The 17765-nt window shown below is 44.1% G+C and overlaps 2 pseudogenes; one reads left to right on the forward strand and one right to left on the reverse strand.

Annotated features, from left to right (window-relative positions):
• Nucleotides 1–250: 250 nt before the first annotated feature.
• Akip1-ps1 (A-kinase interacting protein 1, pseudogene 1) lies at nucleotides 251–892 on the reverse strand (annotated as a pseudogene).
• A 13888-nt stretch (nucleotides 893–14780) lies between these two features.
• On the forward strand, nucleotides 14781–17557 carry LOC148001089 (MLV-related proviral Env polyprotein pseudogene; annotated as a pseudogene).
• The last annotated feature ends 208 nt before the right edge of the window (nucleotides 17558–17765 follow it).

Here is a 17765-nt window from a genome sequence, read left to right on the forward strand (position 1 = left end):
TGTACTTGGAAAGCCAGCAGTAAAAGCTGTTCAAACAGCACCATTACATTACTGTTTTTGGGCAAACAAGCATGGAGGACTTCTATATTTCCAGGTTAAAATGAGCTTGAAAGAGATAGACTCCAGTTCAGAAAGGCTGCCCCATGACAGCCATCATTAAAACAAGAATTAATGCACCATTATTAAGACAATTATAGGGTGGTTTCATTCTGCTTCCTAAAGAGTGAAATGACAGCAATGATGGTCAACATTATATGGGGAACACCAAGTCCACACTTTGCCCAGAGTCAACTGCAACCTCATGAGTCTTCTTGATTAAGGCACGTGAGCCCACAGTGACAGAATAGGTCCCTGGATATATGTCTATGTAGAAGTCCTTAGAGATGTTCTCAACAGACCAAAATGACTCTTGAGAATGCTCTGATGTTTGATAGATGCTTCCTGGACCAACAGATGTCTCTCCTCTGCAGTTTCTTTGCTCTTCACTATGCCCTGTGTCTGAGTACACGTGCACTTCTGGAGGCTTCCTTCTGTGATAAAGGTAGACATGGGTTGCCCCCCGCCCCTCCCTCTGGTATAGACGAGTAGTATTTCCCACACTGACTTGAAGTATAGTCCATGAATTCAGCCATTGTTCTGAAGGAAGCACTAAGGGTTGGGTGCCTGTCTTCTTTCTCTCCTAGGGGACACTGGGGACCTGGGACTGACCATCATTCCTGGTAGGGGCCCTGGCAGTAAAGGACCCCCACACTGCCTCTGGATCACTCTGGAGAGTGCCAGTCCACTACCCTCTTCTTTGTGTGATCTAGTACTTCCCTCCCTACACTAGTAGGCCACTGTAGCAACCACCGGTCCACCTCTTCCACGCTGCGGCCACTAGACAGTATTCCATGTCTCCACTTTTGCTTCTCAGGCCATTATGAATATTCTTAAGGAATGGATGTGTACAGGATTTCGTGTGTCTAGATGAGCAAACTATATCTTAACCAGGTGGGCAGTTTATATCCTTATCAATTGGTTGTAAGTTAATTGTGGGGATGTATTGTCCATTGAGCATTTAACACATAAATCTGGTTGCTGGGATGCAGTCTGTTGAGTTATGTCTTCACTAGATTGTTGGGAGTGTGAACAGAGTCCCTGACAGGAAGCTTTACTAGGCTGGCATGGTGCGGGGACATGCTAGCATTGCCTGCAGAACGCAATGTGAGTCTCAGGTGTGGTAACAACCACCAAGGGGACAGTGTGTGGAAGCAGTAACAGAGAAACTGCTCGAACATGTGGATCTCACACAGAGTGAGAACCTGCAGGAACCAGGTCGAGTACTTTTTTAATTATACTGCAACATATTTCAATTAAAATATTTTGAAAAATCTACAATAATGAAAAAAAACTAGTTGACTTTGTTTCCTGCTTATTGCTTCAAAATAGAAATATATCTTTTCTAAGAAGTTTTATTTGGTAAATAATTGAAAAATTAGCAAAATTCACACTCCCAAAATTGCCTAGTCTTGTCATAGAAAAACTGTTTCAAAGCACAGTTCATTCTATAAGAACTCTGTTAAACTATGGAAACGAATTTCTATGATCACAGGACTTAGAGCAGTTCTCAATATTCTATGAATGCATCCAATTCTAAAATTTTTGTTGTTGTTGATGATGATGAAGAAATTTAGATTTTCTGAAACTGGTCTTTATACTTTTGCTTTGATCTCTAGGGTAGATACTCAAGATCTTTCTTGTTCAACTTATTTTTCTGTTGTTATAAATTCTTGTTGACAATAATCATATACGTGGAATATCAAAACACTCTGCTTATGCTCATGAAATCTGGAATCAGAAAGGACTTTGGCTTCCAGTACTCATTTGTTCACTGATGCTAATTAGATGACTTTCTTAATATTGCAATATGTTAGCATGAAAATTCAGATATCTATTGTGTGTTCACTGCAAAATTATTATAAGAATGCATTACTCCTCCACACATTTACTAAACTTGAACTAAGATGTTATTTGGTAAATTTATTGTCCTGGAGTTATCAGCAACATGTGAATCAAAAATTGATATTATTCTCTAAAAATTTGAAGATAGGAACTCTTCTTTAATGATTAGCACCTATCCACATCTGATTATCTGGCAGTTAATTTGATTACTATTAAATATAATTCAGTCTCTTTTGCCTAACAAGATCCATTTGCTAGATTGCTTTCCTCATAGCAAAGAAACACAAACACTTTAACTTATTCACGTAAAACTACTCACATGGCAGGCAGAAGTAAGAATTCTGAAATAACAAGAATAATGAAAAATGAAGTGTACATTCTGGATGCAGCCTCTGTGTGATATAGTGTCCCTGAAATGACAGATGTCCACAAGGTGTTGCAGAGTGCAGAAGATCATTTAAATCACCAAGATATTCTTCAAGAATACCAAGAACAGTCATGAGCTAAGACTTGAAGAAAGAACTATAAAGGTTAAAGAAAAATGTGAAGCTGGCACTTTTGTCAAAGGAAACTTTATGAATAAAAGAATAGAACTGTGAAATAATATATTGTATGAGGCACTTTGTAAGAAATGTGTCCTGTAAAAGAGCAAGAAATGAATCTGTATCTATAAAAGAGGCTCAATTCATTGGAAGTGCTGATGAATCATGCTTATGAATTTAGACTTAATCATTCAGGTAATAGGAAGCAATTGAAGAATTGAAGGAGTAGAATAACGGACCAGGACAAATTGTGACTTAAAAGTAATTTTTCATAGCAAATAGCCTTGCTTTGTGGGCTTCGGAGTTATTAGCTTAAAAATATCAAGAAGCTTGCTAGCCACCAATGTTAGCTTTCTCTTTTTTTTTTTGACATAAAAATTGAGTATATCAATTTTACTTTCCTAGATAAGACATAATTTATTCATCACTTTTAAGAGCAGTACAGTTTTAGACTTCTATTCTGATAAAACATCTTGGTCAAAAGAACATGGAATCAATAGGGTACATAACACGATAAGAGAGGCAGAATGCAAACAAGTGAAAATGGCGAGTTCAAAATTATCAAATATGAGGATGTGCTGTTGACCTATCAGAACACCATGGTGGTTTTCTTATATTTAGATTTAAATTTAATTAGAGAGCCACACTGTAGGTAGACTGAAGAAGAATTCTTTTGAGCAGTACTGAACAAGTGGGCCAAGTCCATCATGCTTAAAGAAAAAAAAATGATAAAATGAATTTACTGTTACAAAGAATGATACAAAGAGATTCCAAAAGTCTCATAAGCAAATATTGTACTCTGTTTTACTTCTATGTGTATTGGTGCTTTGTTTCAATGTGTGAATGTAAACCACATGTAGTTTGGTGCCCATGGACGTCAGAAGTGTGTATCAGATCATCTAGAACTGGAGATTAGGATGCTTGGGAACCACCATGTTGACTCTGAGAACAAAGGCGAGGTCTCCTGTAAGAACAGTGAGTACTTTTAAGTTATGAGCCATATCTCCATTATCTTATCAAACAAAAATGTAAACATTCACTACTGGAGTGGGATAAATGAGAAAGAGGTAAAAGGACATAGGCAATTAGAGACAACAGCATCTGGCCTCCTAATAGGGTCAAGATTTCCTGGAAAATAGTGAAAATGTAAAGGTTGTTCAGGGGTAAACACGTTGGCAATTTTTTTTAATTAGTTAAGTGAATAAATACACACCTAAATAAATGAGAACTATGGGGGTTTTTATAAAAATCCATCCAAATCCTTACCACCAAATCCAGATGCCCTTTCTAGGAAAAGAAAGCAGTCAGCATCTTCAAATATTTTTGCCTTTTATCTTGCTCAGCATTTCCTATCTTTTGTGTTTATTAAATCATGCACCCCCCCAAAGGAGCCAACTCGGTAATCAACTGCATCCCACTATTTGAGGATTCTAGGATATTGATCATTAGCTCTGATAAGAAAACTGGTCCTAAAACTGTTGAAGCATCCACACTTGTGCCTTCATTCTTGCTAAGTTTTCTATGCCCTATGAGTTGAATCATGGGTATTTTGAACATTTGGGCTAATATCCAGTTATCATTGAATACATAACATTCCCACTTAGAAGAGGAATGAAATAATCATGGGAAGCAGAGGAAAGGAGGGGCCTGGATAGGAGAGGGGAAGCAGAAGGAAAAAAGGGGGTAGGATCAGGTATGGGAGAGATAGGAGAATGAATATAAATATGCAGCAGTGTGAGTTGGGGGACAGGGGCAACCTTTAGAAAGTCACAGACACCAGGGATGTGAAAGGCTCTTGGGACCCAATGAAGATGACATTAGCTGAAATGCCCAACAGTGCAGAGATGGAATCTAAAGAAACCTCCTCTAGTAGACAGACACGCCCCCAGTTGAGACTTAGGACCACCCACCCATCTCAAAAATGTTGACCCAGAATTGTTCCCATCCTGGAAATGTAGAGACAAAAATGGAACAGAGACTGAGGGAAAGGCCATATAGAGACCACCCCATCTTGGGATCCATCCTATACACAGACACCAAATCCAGTCACTATTGCTGATGCCAAGTTATGTTTGCGGACAGTAACCTGGTGTGACTGTCCTCTGAGAGGCTTTACCAGCAGCTGACTTAGACAGATGCAGATATTTACACCCAACCATTGAGCCCTGGGACCACTGTGGAAGAGTTAGGGGAAGAACTGAAGAAGTTGAAAGGGATTGCAACACTATAGGATAATTAACAGGATCTCTCAGAGCTCCCAGGGACTAAGCCACCAACCAAAGAGCAAACATGGGTTGCTCTGTGGCCCTGGCTATATAAGTGATAGATGACTGCCTTCTCAGTGAGAGGGAATGCACTTGATTCTGTGAAGGCCTGATGCCCCAGAGAAGGGGGATGCTAGAGGGGAGATGTGAGTGTGGGTGTGTTGCCACTCTTTGTGGCAAAATTGATTGGGGCCTCAGGGGTGGAGAACTGGGAAGGGAGACAAAATTTGAAATGTAAATAAAATAATTTAAAAAGGAGAAGAAGAGGGAAAATGAGGAAAAGGAGGAGAATTAGGACAAGGACGAGGATGAGGATGAAGAGAATGAGGAGGACGATAACTAGGAGGATTGGGAGAACGAGGAGGATAAGAACAAGGATGAGGATGAGGAGGATGAAGAGGAGGAGGAAGAGGAGGAGAAGGAGAACAGCAGGGGGGAGGAGGAGGAAGAAGAGGAAGAGGAGAAGAGGAAGTAATGAAATGATGAAGCTGGGACAATAGACTCCTGTAGAATTTTCTCTGCCTTGAAACATTAGTGAGACTGAGGAATGGGCCATGAGACTAAGGAGATAAATAAATTCGCATGTCTGAGAAAACCAAACCTTGGAAGACTCTGGAAAGTTCCTCCCAAGATTTATATGATTGAACCAAGGCTAAAAGAAGAGGCTGAGTGAGCCACACTGTCTTGTATAGATTTTTCAGAACTATCAGCTGTCTTTGAGCTCATCGGACAGCTACAGGATTTCCACTGACCTGAGTATTCACAGATGGCAGGGTAGGATTGAGGATATGCAGCTGGTTTTGTCATTCATGGTCCTGTAACGAACACCCCCTTCATCCATACTACTCATAGTAACCCCAGTAAAAACACATTGCTTTATACAAAGTTGGACTTTTGGTCCCATCATTATATTGGCCTGTCAAGAGTTCCCATACTTGGGTGTGAATACATGTGTCATAACTCCTCCTGTAAAGCCAGTAACACAAAAGATAGAACAAAAAACTATTTCCTTACCTTCATCATCCCAAGTGCATTTATAGCATCCCATACTGGTTTCATTGCAGTAAACAAGGCACAAATCTGTTTTTTTTTTTTTTTTGGTCTAATGTACAATAATATATTGAAGGGAAATATTTAAGTGACCACTTAAGTGAGGAGGGCCATTATGTTTGGTGTTTTATTTCCTACCCAGGTCCCTTGTAATGCAAATTTAAGGACTATTAACAACAAGGATGACTGGACTTCATTTGCATAGACTGTTGTCTACTTATTTGAGTTGCTTTGCAAATTACTGAACACATAGTTCACCAAGAGAAGGTATTTTGTTTTCAATTTATGCTGACCCCAGTCTTTATTTTCATAGTCACTGAAGTCACATAAGTGGATATAAATTAATTTCCATGAGGGCAGATTGCAGTACCATTACTTAATATGAGTAGAATAACATTATTTGACGAAATCATCAAAGAAAACGACTATGGTACTTAAAGATAAAAAGAGTTACCAAAATTTCAACATCATACATGGTGCTATAAAATATCTCAGAAGAAATTTTGTTCATTATTGATCATTTGTTCTCGATTTACTCTTGTAGCCTAAGTGTTAAATGTATGTTTATTATAAACATGGTTAATTCTCTCTGAAATAAAAACATATGATGTGCTTTACACCCTGTAGATCACTGACCAGCTCTATATCAAACTCAGAAAACACACAATACTATTCATTTTTATTTTATTAAGTAAAATGGCCTTGAATGGTCTTGTAGAGGATAATTATGGTGGCTAATCTGATATAATGGCTTCTATCAATTGCTGCCAATCCCCACACCTCAGTTTAATGTCTGAGCCAATACAGTATAAGGAGAAAACCAGCTCTGCTGTGTTGTGATATACACCCATTCCATAAAATTAATTAATTAATTAATTAATTAAATATAGATGCTTTTTGTATGCATCTCTATGTCACACTAGTAAATAATAATGTAAACAAATGTAAGAAAATGGAATTAGGAGCCACTTTTAAAGCAATAAGCCAACTTTAAATGACACATAGAATACAGTTTGAAACAACACAGATGCTCCCTGACAAAGGATTGAATACCGAAAATGTGGTTCATTTACACAATGGGATACTGCTAAGCTATTAAAAACAAGGACATCCTGAGTTTTGCAGGCAAATGGATGGAACCAGAAAATATCCTGATGGAGGTAACTCAGACCCAGAAGTACATGCATCGTATGTACTCACTGATAAGTGGATATTAAGAAAAAAAGGTAGAGAATACCTAAGATACAATCCACAGATCTCAAAAAGGTTAAAGAGTGGGAAAACCCAATTGAAGTTGCCTCAATCCCACTTGGGAGGGAGAAGAAAGTAATCTCAGTAGTGAGGAGGAAGGGAGGGACCCGAGGGAGAAAGGGGACAGGGAGGGGAAGAGGGAACATGATCGTATATTGCATGGGGAAGGGGGAAGACTGAAGCTCTGAGGGCCAGCAGAAAGAATGGAAACAAGCAAACATGGGAGGTATGAGGTAGGGGGGCCCTCCAGAATGTACCAGAGACCGGGGAGGTGGGAGACTCTCAGGACTCAAAGGGAGAAACCTTAGATATCCTACAGTGGGGAGAGGGAATTCGTAGAGCTTGCCTCCAGCAGAAAGAAAGGGCACCAAGTGAAGGAAAGGTGTTGCCATCCCACAGTCAAAAATACTGACCCATAATTGTTCCTGTCTGAAAGAACTGCAGGGTCAAAAATGGAGAGAAACCTGAGGAAAAGGAGGTCCAGGGACAGGCCCAAAGTGGGATCCAGCTCAAGGGGAGGCACCAAAGCCTGACACTATTACTGAGGCTATGGAGTGCTCACAAAAATGGGCCTATCATGACTCCTCTCTGAAAGACTCAACAAGCAGCTGAAAGAGTCAGATGTAGATATTTACACCCAATCAATGAACAGAAGCTGACTCCTGTGGTTGAATTAGGGTAAAGTTGGAAGAAGCTGAGGGGAAGGGTGACCCTGTGGGAGGACCAGCAGTCTCAACTAACCTGAACTCTGAGATGTCACAAAAACTAGGCCACCAACCAGGCAGCATACACCAGTTGATATGAGGTCCTCAACACATATATAGCAGAGGACTTCAGGGTCTGGACTCAGTCAGAGAAGATGCACCTAACCCTCAAGAGATTGGAAGCCCCAGGGAATGGAGAAGTTTGATGGAGAGGAGAATGGGAGACTGGAGACATCCTCATGGACACTTGGAGAGGATGTCTGTTTGTGGAACACTTAGAAAGTGGCCTGGGAGAGAGATAAAATCTAGATTGTAAAAATAAAAAGACTAAATAAAAATTTTTGTAAAAAGAAATATGCTAAATATTTTTTCAGAAAATTGTAACATTTTTGAAGTTGACTTTTAGAATGTAGGTGTACTTTTATCAGGTTTCCTATGGAATACTGCCAAAATACCCCTGACTGTGTAAGGAGGGTACCAATCCTCCCTGCCAGCTCTAGAGGTTGTCACTGCACTGGTTCTCCATGTAAACTGTAGTTGACCCTAGCAGAGAGAGAATATCTCCATGTGGTTTGCAGAACTTGAAACATTGATTGCTTTTAATTAGCATAGCATAGTCTGAAAAAATTATAAGTATTGTAATTATTTTGGGGGGAAATAATATTTGGAAACATTAAGCACCCATGGTTACTTGTCTCATTACATGTCTTACAAAAATATCATTTGCTTTGCCCTGGTTATAGAATGAAACCCTGATAAGCGGGATAGATAGGTATATAGATAGATAGACAGATAATAGATAGATAGATAGATAGATAGATAGATAGATAGATAGATAGACAGACAGATCTATAGTGTTAAGCATGGTGTGTTTTTATATTTTGTGTTTCTATTTATTTATATGTATGCATTTATATATAAATATATGTGGCATGTAGACACACATATAATAAAGATCTTTTGGTTCTTTGTTCTCACCCCAAGATTCATGACTCTTGTCTCGAGCTTCTAACAGGAATCTCTTATTTAGTTTTACTGCAAATTGCTACTGAGAAGGGAATTTGAAAAGAAGCACAATTAGGGTACTGAATCACAATCTACTATTTGGTGTGTGTCCTCATTTGTGTATGGGGAGAGCAGGTGTGCAGGGTGTTATAACTGCTAAGGGAGAGCACACTAACGTTCCCTTAACTACAGATTCTGGTGAAGCAATTCCCGTAAAGGCTGATGCTGTGCTGAGTCCTGTTTTGTACTTCCATACTTGGAATGTGGAGAATCTGTTTCCTAGCAACAGTACTCAGTTATATGTCACTTGACTAGTCCACAATTTAATGACCTCCATGGAGGCGCCTGCTTTAGATAATTTGAGACAAGGGTCTGGACTGGGAAGGTACGGTTAATCTTCTCTTGTCATTCGTGGCTGCCCCTACACAATAAAAAGCACAATCTTCTGGGTATGCCTGGCTGTATACAGCAGATTCAGAGAAAAGGCCTAGGGGAATCTGGCTCCTTTCACATCCCACTCTTATTGCCGAATTTGTTTCCGACTTTCTCAGCTTTACTTCTCCTAACAAGCATTTTGTTAATAATTCAGCTCTGTCATTCATAACTTGTTGTTTCCTAGTTATTACCCCCTCAGCCATCCTTGAATCTTGGTCACAGACATCCATTTGACTTACTGCTATAAGAGTCTACTCTTCCGAACTTTAGCTCCGTTTTATTATATAGATGTCTCTATCAAACGTGCTAACAACCCACATCCTAACCCAGGCCTTTCCAGATCATGTTTTGGGACATACACCTCAGTTACTGCTGCAAATGATGCTGTAGAGACAACACTTGGCTTATTTTCTCGGATAACAAGAATGGCACTTTTTTCACTGTATTGTTTTTTGAATTCTTATTGCCTCTCAAATTGCTTCTCTCTATGATGTTTCACCTCTAGGACCTGCCTTTTGGTGATGGCACTTTTCAGCATCAAGTTGACTATGCAGTGATGTCAAATAATAATCCTGAGCTGGCAAAACAATATTTCTCATACTCAGTAGGTTTTATATTTCAACAACTACAAGAATATAAATCACAAATACATATTTCTTACTTTCTGGTGGCCTGGAACACAAAGAATGATGTGCCAGCATGTCCCATGCCCTGTGAGAACTAAGTTCTGGACAGTTAATCTTCGACTTCTCATTCTGCCTTCTCTGGGTCTCTTTACAACATCAGTAATCTCACTCACAAAATGTCTTATACCCTAATATTTAACAAAGTGTTTGCCAAAACAATACTATTTGGTGATTTTAGCTCATGGACTTTGAAGGGATATAAACATTAAGACCATATCATTCAACAGTCTCCATGATTTCTCAGATAATGTGTGTGTGTGTGTGTGTGTGTGTGTGTATGTGTGTGTGTGTGTGTGTATGGGTGTGTGTGTGTGTACACACAATTAACAACTTATTTAAGGATGCTCATTTTTTTTATTTTTTTCAGGTACAAGTCAATGAAACATAAGAAAGGAATGTCAGAGAATATATCCAATTGATGTCATTAAAAAACCATGTTAACACAATTCAAAATTTATGTAACTCAGACCCAAAAGGAGAAATATGACATCTATTTGCTTATTTGTGGATGTCATCTGTTAAGTCCTTGATAAGCATATTAGAGTCCAGGAAGCCACAGAGGTTAGGCATTGAGGTATGGAAAGGGACGAATAGAGGCATCTCCCTGGGAAGGGGTAATAGAATAGATAGTTAACGGATAGGCATGTTCGGGTACTGGAACAGAATGAACAAATTGTTAAAGAGAAAGAAATGGAAATGAAGCAAGGTATACCAAGGAGGACAGCTTAAACTAACTCAGGTTTGAAGGCGCATATGGAAACCTAATACAGTAAATCTTCCTAACATATTGAAAGACCCCAGCTTAGCAGCAGTAACACCATTTTGCAAGGCTGTACTTAAGATGACTGGTTCAGGGAAAGGTTAGAACACTGAGTACACAGCGGCTGCCAAGCAGGATGTGTACGGTTGAAGGCCTGGCAACAGGACTGCGGTTGAGCACCTGACAATGAGAAAAGCCCTGGGAGAGGTCCCACACCCTGGTGGGGGGCCGAGTCAGCCGTTATGTTCCAGGAAGGTAGCTAGGAAACTTGCCCCCGGGCTGAACCCTTGGGGGGCCGAGTCAGTCATTATGTTCCAGGAAGGTGGCTAGGAAACTTGCCCCCGGGCTGAACCCTTGCCACATTAGAATCCACCAATTATATCCCTGTAACCATGCATCTGCTTCTGTATGCTTGCTTCTGCTCCCCAGAATCCTATAAAAAGCCCATCCTTGGTTCCGTGGCGCGCACCAGTCCCCCGAGTGACTGAAACGCCCACAGGTGCCTGTGTATCCCAACAATAAACCAAATCCTCTTGCTGATTGCATCCGGTGGTCTCGGTCTGGTCATTGAGTTGGAGGGTCTCCATCCCGAGGGAAAGTTCTCCCTGAGAACTTTTCAATTTGGTGCATTGGCCGGGAAAGGAGATCCTCCACCCAGGGACCACCGACCACCCACTGGGAGGTAAGCCGGCCGGCGTCTGTCTGATTTTGTCTCGTTCTGCCCTATTCTGTCTGTTCTGTGAGCGCTCAGCCAGGTTGTTTGGAATTTGGGCGGGACGAAGAAGGAGCTGACGAGCTCGGACTTCTCGCCCCGCAGCCCTGGAAGACGTTCCAAGGGTGTTAGGGGCCCGACTTTTCGGGGCTCAATCTGGGACTCTGGTTAGAGGAGGAGGATCCGGACTTATGGCACCTCTGTCTGTATTTTTGGCTTTCAGAGGGCCCCGGACCTTTGCCACCTCCATCTGACTTTTTGCTTTCAGTTTGGTACCAAAGCCGTGCAGCACGCCTGTCTGTTGTTTGTTTGACTGTTGGTGTTGTTTGTTTTCTCTGTGTCCTAATCTTAAATCAGAGCCTTCTAAGAAACCTGTCCTCAGGGCAGACCCAAACTCCCCTCTCATAGATCTTCTCTCTGAAGATCCTCCTCCCCCATATTGTTTACCTACAGGCCCGGCTGAAACGGAGGAGGCAGAGCCGCCGGCCAGATCAGTTGCCGGGCCACAGTCTGATAAGGGTTTCTCCCCTGTCGAAGGGAGATTGCGCAATAAGCTCGAGGTGATGCCAGATTCAACCTCCCAGGCTTTCCCACTTAGACAGGGAACCGGTGGCCAGACCCAATACTGGCCGTTTTCAGCAGCTGACATTTACAATTGGAAACAACACAACCCTTCTTTCTCCAAAGATCCGGTGGCACTCACCGACCTAATAGAATCTGTTTTACTTACCCACCAGCCTACTTGGGATGACTGCCAACAGCTCTTACAGGCCCTCTTAACCTCAGAAGAAAAACAAAGAGTGTTCGTAGAGGCCAGAAAGCATGTTCTGGAAGATGATGGGCGTCCCACTCAGCTGCCTGAGGAAATTGATGCTGCATTCCCACTTAAGAGACCAAACTGGGATTTTAATACAGCTGAAGGTAAGGGACACCTACGCCTTTATCGCCAGTTGCTCCTAGCGGGTCTCCGAGGGGCTATACGACGCCCTACTAATTTGGCTCAGGTAAAACAGGTATTACAGGAAGCAGGGGAAACTCCCTCCGCCTTTCCAGAGAGACTTAAGGAGGCCTACCGTATGTACACTCCCTATGACACAGATGACCCAGGACAAATAACGAGTGTCTCTATGTCCTTCATCTGGCAGGCTGCTCCAGATATCAGGACTAAGCTACAGAGGTTAGAAAATTTGCAGGGCTATACATTACAGGATTTACTTAAAGAAGCTGAAAGGATTTTTAATAAGAGAGAGACACAAGAAGAAAAAGAAGATAGAGTTCGCAGAGAGAGGGAAGAGAGAGATAAAAAAAAGAAACAAAGAATTGAGTCGAATCTTGGCCGCCGTAGTTCAGGGCCAAGAAAGGAAGGGAGATAGGGGGGGAGCTCGAAAGGGGCTGAAGCTGGATAAAGATCAATGTGCCTATTGCAAAGAGAAAGGGCACTGGGCCAGAGAGTGCCCCAAGAAGCCAGGAGCCCCCCCCTGAGCCCAGGGTAACGCTTAAAGTTGGGGGGCAGCCGGTTACTTTCCTGGTAGACACAGGAGCCCAGCATTCAGTCCTCACCCAAGCTTCAGGACAACTCAGCGACCGGACGGCCTGGGTACAAGGAGCTACTGGTGAGAAACTATACCAATGGACTAAGGACTGCCGGGTTCAGCTGGCTACCGGTAAGGTGACCCATTCCTTCGTACATGTTCCGGACTGCCCGTACCCTCTGCTGGGCCGTGACCTGCTCACCAAACTAAAAGCACAAATTCATTTTGAGGAAGGAGGGGCCCGAATAACTGGCCCCCACGGAACTCCCCTTCAAGTTATGAATATAGACTATATGAACCGGGACAGGACAAGCCACAATCCCTAGAAATAGACACTTGTGTCACGAATTTTCCACTGGCTTGGGCAGAGACTGGTGGGATGGGGTTGGCGCTCCAACAGCCCCCCTTAATTATACAGTTAAAGGCCACTGCCACTCCAGTCTCCATAAAACAATACCCCCTGTCACGTGAAGCTTATCAAGGTATAAGGCCTCACATTACGAGGCTTCTGGATCAAGGCATCCTAGTCCCCTGCCGGTCACCTTGGAATACGCCTCTTCTGCCTGTTAAGAAACCCGGCACTGGAGATTATAGGCCAGTACAAGACTTGAGAGAGGTCAACAAGAGGGTAGAAGATATTCATCCGACTGTTCCAAACCCTTACAATTTGCTCAGTACACTGCCCCCTACACATACTTGGTATATGGTTTTGGACCTGAAAGATGCCTTCTTTTGCCTCCGGCTGGCCACCGTGCCTAAGGAAAGACCCTGAAATAGGGCTTTCAGGACAATTAACTTGGCTAAGAAATTGGACCCTGTGGCCTCCGGCTGGCCACCGTGCCTAAGGATGGTGGCTGCTATTGCTGTCCTGATCAAGGACGCTGGAAAATTGACTTTGGGACAGCCACTCACCATCCTAGCACCCCACGCAGTGGAGGCCTTGGTAAAGCAGCCCCCAGACCGCTGGCTCTCTAATTCCCGCATGACCCACTACCAAGCCTTGTTACTGGATGCAGAACGGGTTCAGTTTGGGCCCGTAGTCACCCTCAATCCTGCCACCTTGCTTCCTCTACCAGAGGAGGCAGAACAGCATGACTGCCTACAAATCCTCACAGAAGTACATGGAACCAGGCCGGACCTATCTGACCAGCCTCTTCAGAATGCTGACCACACATGGTACACGGATGGCAGCAGCTTCTTGGCAGAGGGAGAGCGAAAGGCTGGATCTGCGGTCACTACGGAGGACAAAGTGATTTGGGCGAAAGCCCTGCCTGCTGGTACCTCCGCACAACGGGCTGAACTCATCGCCTTGACTCAGGTGCTCAGGATGGCAAAAGGTAAGAGGCTAAATGTATATACAGACAGCCGTTATGCCTTTGCCACGGCACACATTCATGGGGAGATCTACCGGAGGCGGGGGCTGCTCACATCTGAGGGTAAAGATATTAAAAATAAGGCTGAAATTCTGGCCCTCTTAGAAGCCCTATTCTTGCCCAAAAGACTGAGTATTATGTATTGTCCAGGACACCAGAAAGGGCACAACCCAGAGGCACGAGGAAACCGGCTGGCCGATGCCACGGCGCGAGAAGCGGCCATGAGCAAACAAATCTTGCCCTTAAATAGCCCAGACCAACCCACGCCCCCACCAGTGGGACAAACCAGTTGGGTTTATGCCCATGAGGACATAGAGCTCCTAGAAAAAATGGGGGCCATCTACCACCCTCAACTAAAACAGTGGGTCTACAAAGGAAAGACAGTTATGCCAATAAAAATGACTTTTGAATTGATCTCCTTTCTACATAAATTAACCCATTTGGGGTTTAAGAAGATGAAAACCTTACTAGATCGGGAAGAGATAAATCTGTGTTTTTTGAATCCGGACAAAGCGATACAAAAGGTGACTGAGAGTTGCAAAGCGTGTGCTCAGGTTAACCCAGGAAGGACCATGATTGGACAAGGAGTTCGTCCTAGGGGACACCGTCCCGGCATCCATTGGGAAATTGATTTTACTGAAATTAAACCAGGTATGTATGGATACAACTATCTCCTAGTGTTTGTAGACACCTTCTCAGGATGGGTCGAAGCCTTCCCCACAAAGCACGAGACTGCAAAAATGGTCACCAAGAAGCTCCTCGAGGAAATCTTTCCCAGGTATGGCATCCCTCAAGCGTTGGGGTTGGACAACGGGCCCGCTTTCGTCTCCCAAGTAAGTCAGTTGGTGGCCAAATTGCTGGGGATTGATTGGAAATTACATTGTGCCTATAGACCCCAGAGTTCAGGTCAGGTAGAACGCATAAATAGAACAATTAAGGAGACTTTATCCAAACTTATGCTTGCAACTGGCTCAAAGGATTGGGTGGCCCTCCTTCCCCTAGTTCTATATCGGGCCCGGAATACCCCGGGCCCCCATGGTCTAACTCCTTTTGAAATAATGTATGGAGCACCACCCCCATTTGTCCATTTCTTTGATTCAAACATTGCTGATTTTGCTGACAGCCCTTCTCTGAGGGCCCATTTACAGGCCCTACAGATTGTGCAGAGAGACGTCTGGAGACCTTTGGCCGCTGCTTACCAGGACAAGCTTGAGCATCCCGTGGTGCCACACCCATTCCAGATTGGAGACACCGTGTGGGTGCGCAGACACCAGACCAAGAATCTCGAGCCACGGTGGAAAGGACCCTACACCGTCCTCCTGACTACCCCGACCGCCCTAAAGGTAGACGGAGTCACGGCTTGGATCCACGCATCATATGTCAAGGCAGTCCGGTCTGAGGAATTGACTAATCACAACACTACACCCCAGACATGGAGAGTTCAGCGCACTCCAAACCCCTTAAAGTTAAAACACCTACGTGGCTCCTCCTAGTCCTTTTGTGGCCTAGAGTCAGTGGGGGAATAAGCCCCCACCACATTTATAACATTACCTGGACAGTCACTAATCTCATGACAGGAAGGCTGGCTAATGCTACCTCCGTAAGAGGGACGCTGGCCGATGCCTTCCCTCCCTTATACTTTGACCTTTGTGATGTGATAGACTACAAGTGGGAGCCTGGCACTACCCATAATTGGCATCCCTCAACCACCTACTATGGTTGCAGTCCGGCTTCCCACAGCAAAGAGATCTACGTTTGCCCTGGACACAGAGTGAGCCGGCAGTGCGGAGGGCCGGGGAGTGGGTACTATGCCCAGTGGGGATGTGAGACTACTGGGGATGCATATTGGAAGCCATCCTCATCTTGGGACCTGATAACTCTGAAACGAGACAGTCGGCTTCCTTACACCTTGTGTAAACGGGGCGCGAAATGCAATCCCCTCGTCCTCCACTTCACCGACTCAGGTAGAAGAGCAACCTGGGACGGGCCCAAATCTTGGGGCCTGCGCTTATACGTCACAGGGACCGATCCGGTGGGTCTGTTCTCTCTAAATAGACAAGTCTCTCCCCTGGCCACTCGACCCATTGGACCCAACCTAGTTCTACCAGATCAGAAGCCTCCCTCGCTCCCGGCACAAGCCCAACCCCCGTCATTGCCTAAGGTCACCCAGGCCCCTGGTAGTACCCCTACAAGCCCCTTCTCCACAACGGGGGGCTCCACCATTTTGATCTCCCCATCGCCAGGCACCGGGGATCGATTATTCAATTTGGTGGCTGGTGCATATCTGGCTCTCAACTATTCAGACCCTTTTAGGACTCAGGAGTGCTGGTTGTGCCTCCTTTCCGGTTCGCCCTATTATGAAGGGGTGGCAGTCATTGGAAATTATACCAACCTGACTGCTGCCCCAGACAGTTGTGCCAATACCCCCAGCCACAAACTAACTCTGCCCGAGGTCTCGGGACGAGGGCTCTGCTTGGGGAATGTACCCCACACACACCAGACCCTCTGCAACACCACTCAGAAGATTCCCATCGGGAACTACTTCCTGGCAGCCCCAAAAGGCACATACTGGGCCTGCAATACCGGACTAACACCCTGCATCTCAGCCACAGTCCTTAACATCGTTGTCTGAAGTGGTCCTCCAAAATAGACGAGGGCTAGATATGTTGTTCCTCCGCGAGGGTGGATTATGTGCTGCTCTAAAAGAAGAGTGCTGTTTCTATGCAGACCATACTGGAATAGTAAGAGATAATATGGCTAAGCTTCGAGAACGCCTGGCCCAAAGACAAAAACTGTTTGATTCCCAACAGGGATGGTTCAAGGGGTGGTTTAACCGATCCCCTTGGTTTGCTACCCTCCTGTCTACCCTGATGGGACTCCTACTTATTCTTCTCCTAATTCTTCTTTTTGGACCCTGCATCCTTAATAGGCTGGTACAGTTCATGAGGGATAGACTTTCAGTCATTCAGACCCTCGTACTGACGCAGCAGTACCATAGGCTGAGACAACAAGAGACAGAAATTTCTTGACCAAGTCGAGTGAAAGATTTCACTCAAAGTTAGAAAAAAATGGGGGAATGAAAGACCCCAGCTTAGCAGCAGTAACACCATTTTGCAAGGCTGTACTTAAGATGACTGGTTCAGGGGAAGGTTAGAACACTGAGTACACAGCGGCTGCCAAGCAGGATGTGTATGGTTGAAGGCCTGGCAACAGGACGACTGCGGTTGAGCACCTGACAATGAGAAAAGCCCTGGGAGAGGTCCCACACCCTGGTGGGGGGCCGAGTCAGCCATTATGTTCCAGGAAGGTAGCTAGGAAACTTGCCCCTGGGCTGAACCCTTGCCACATTAGAATCCACCAATTATATCCCTGTAACTATGCATCTGCTTCTGTATGCTTGCTTCTGCTCCCCAGAATCCTATAAAAAGCCCATCCTTGGTTCCGTGGCGCGCGCCAGTCCCCCGAGTGACTGAAGCGCCCACAGGTGCCTGTGTATCCCGACAATAAACC

This window comes from Rattus norvegicus, chromosome 15 (assembly GCF_021556685.1).
Source record: "Rattus norvegicus strain SHRSP/BbbUtx chromosome 15, alternate assembly SHRSP_T2T, whole genome shotgun sequence".
Classification (NCBI taxonomy): Eukaryota; Metazoa; Chordata; class Mammalia; order Rodentia; family Muridae; genus Rattus; species Rattus norvegicus.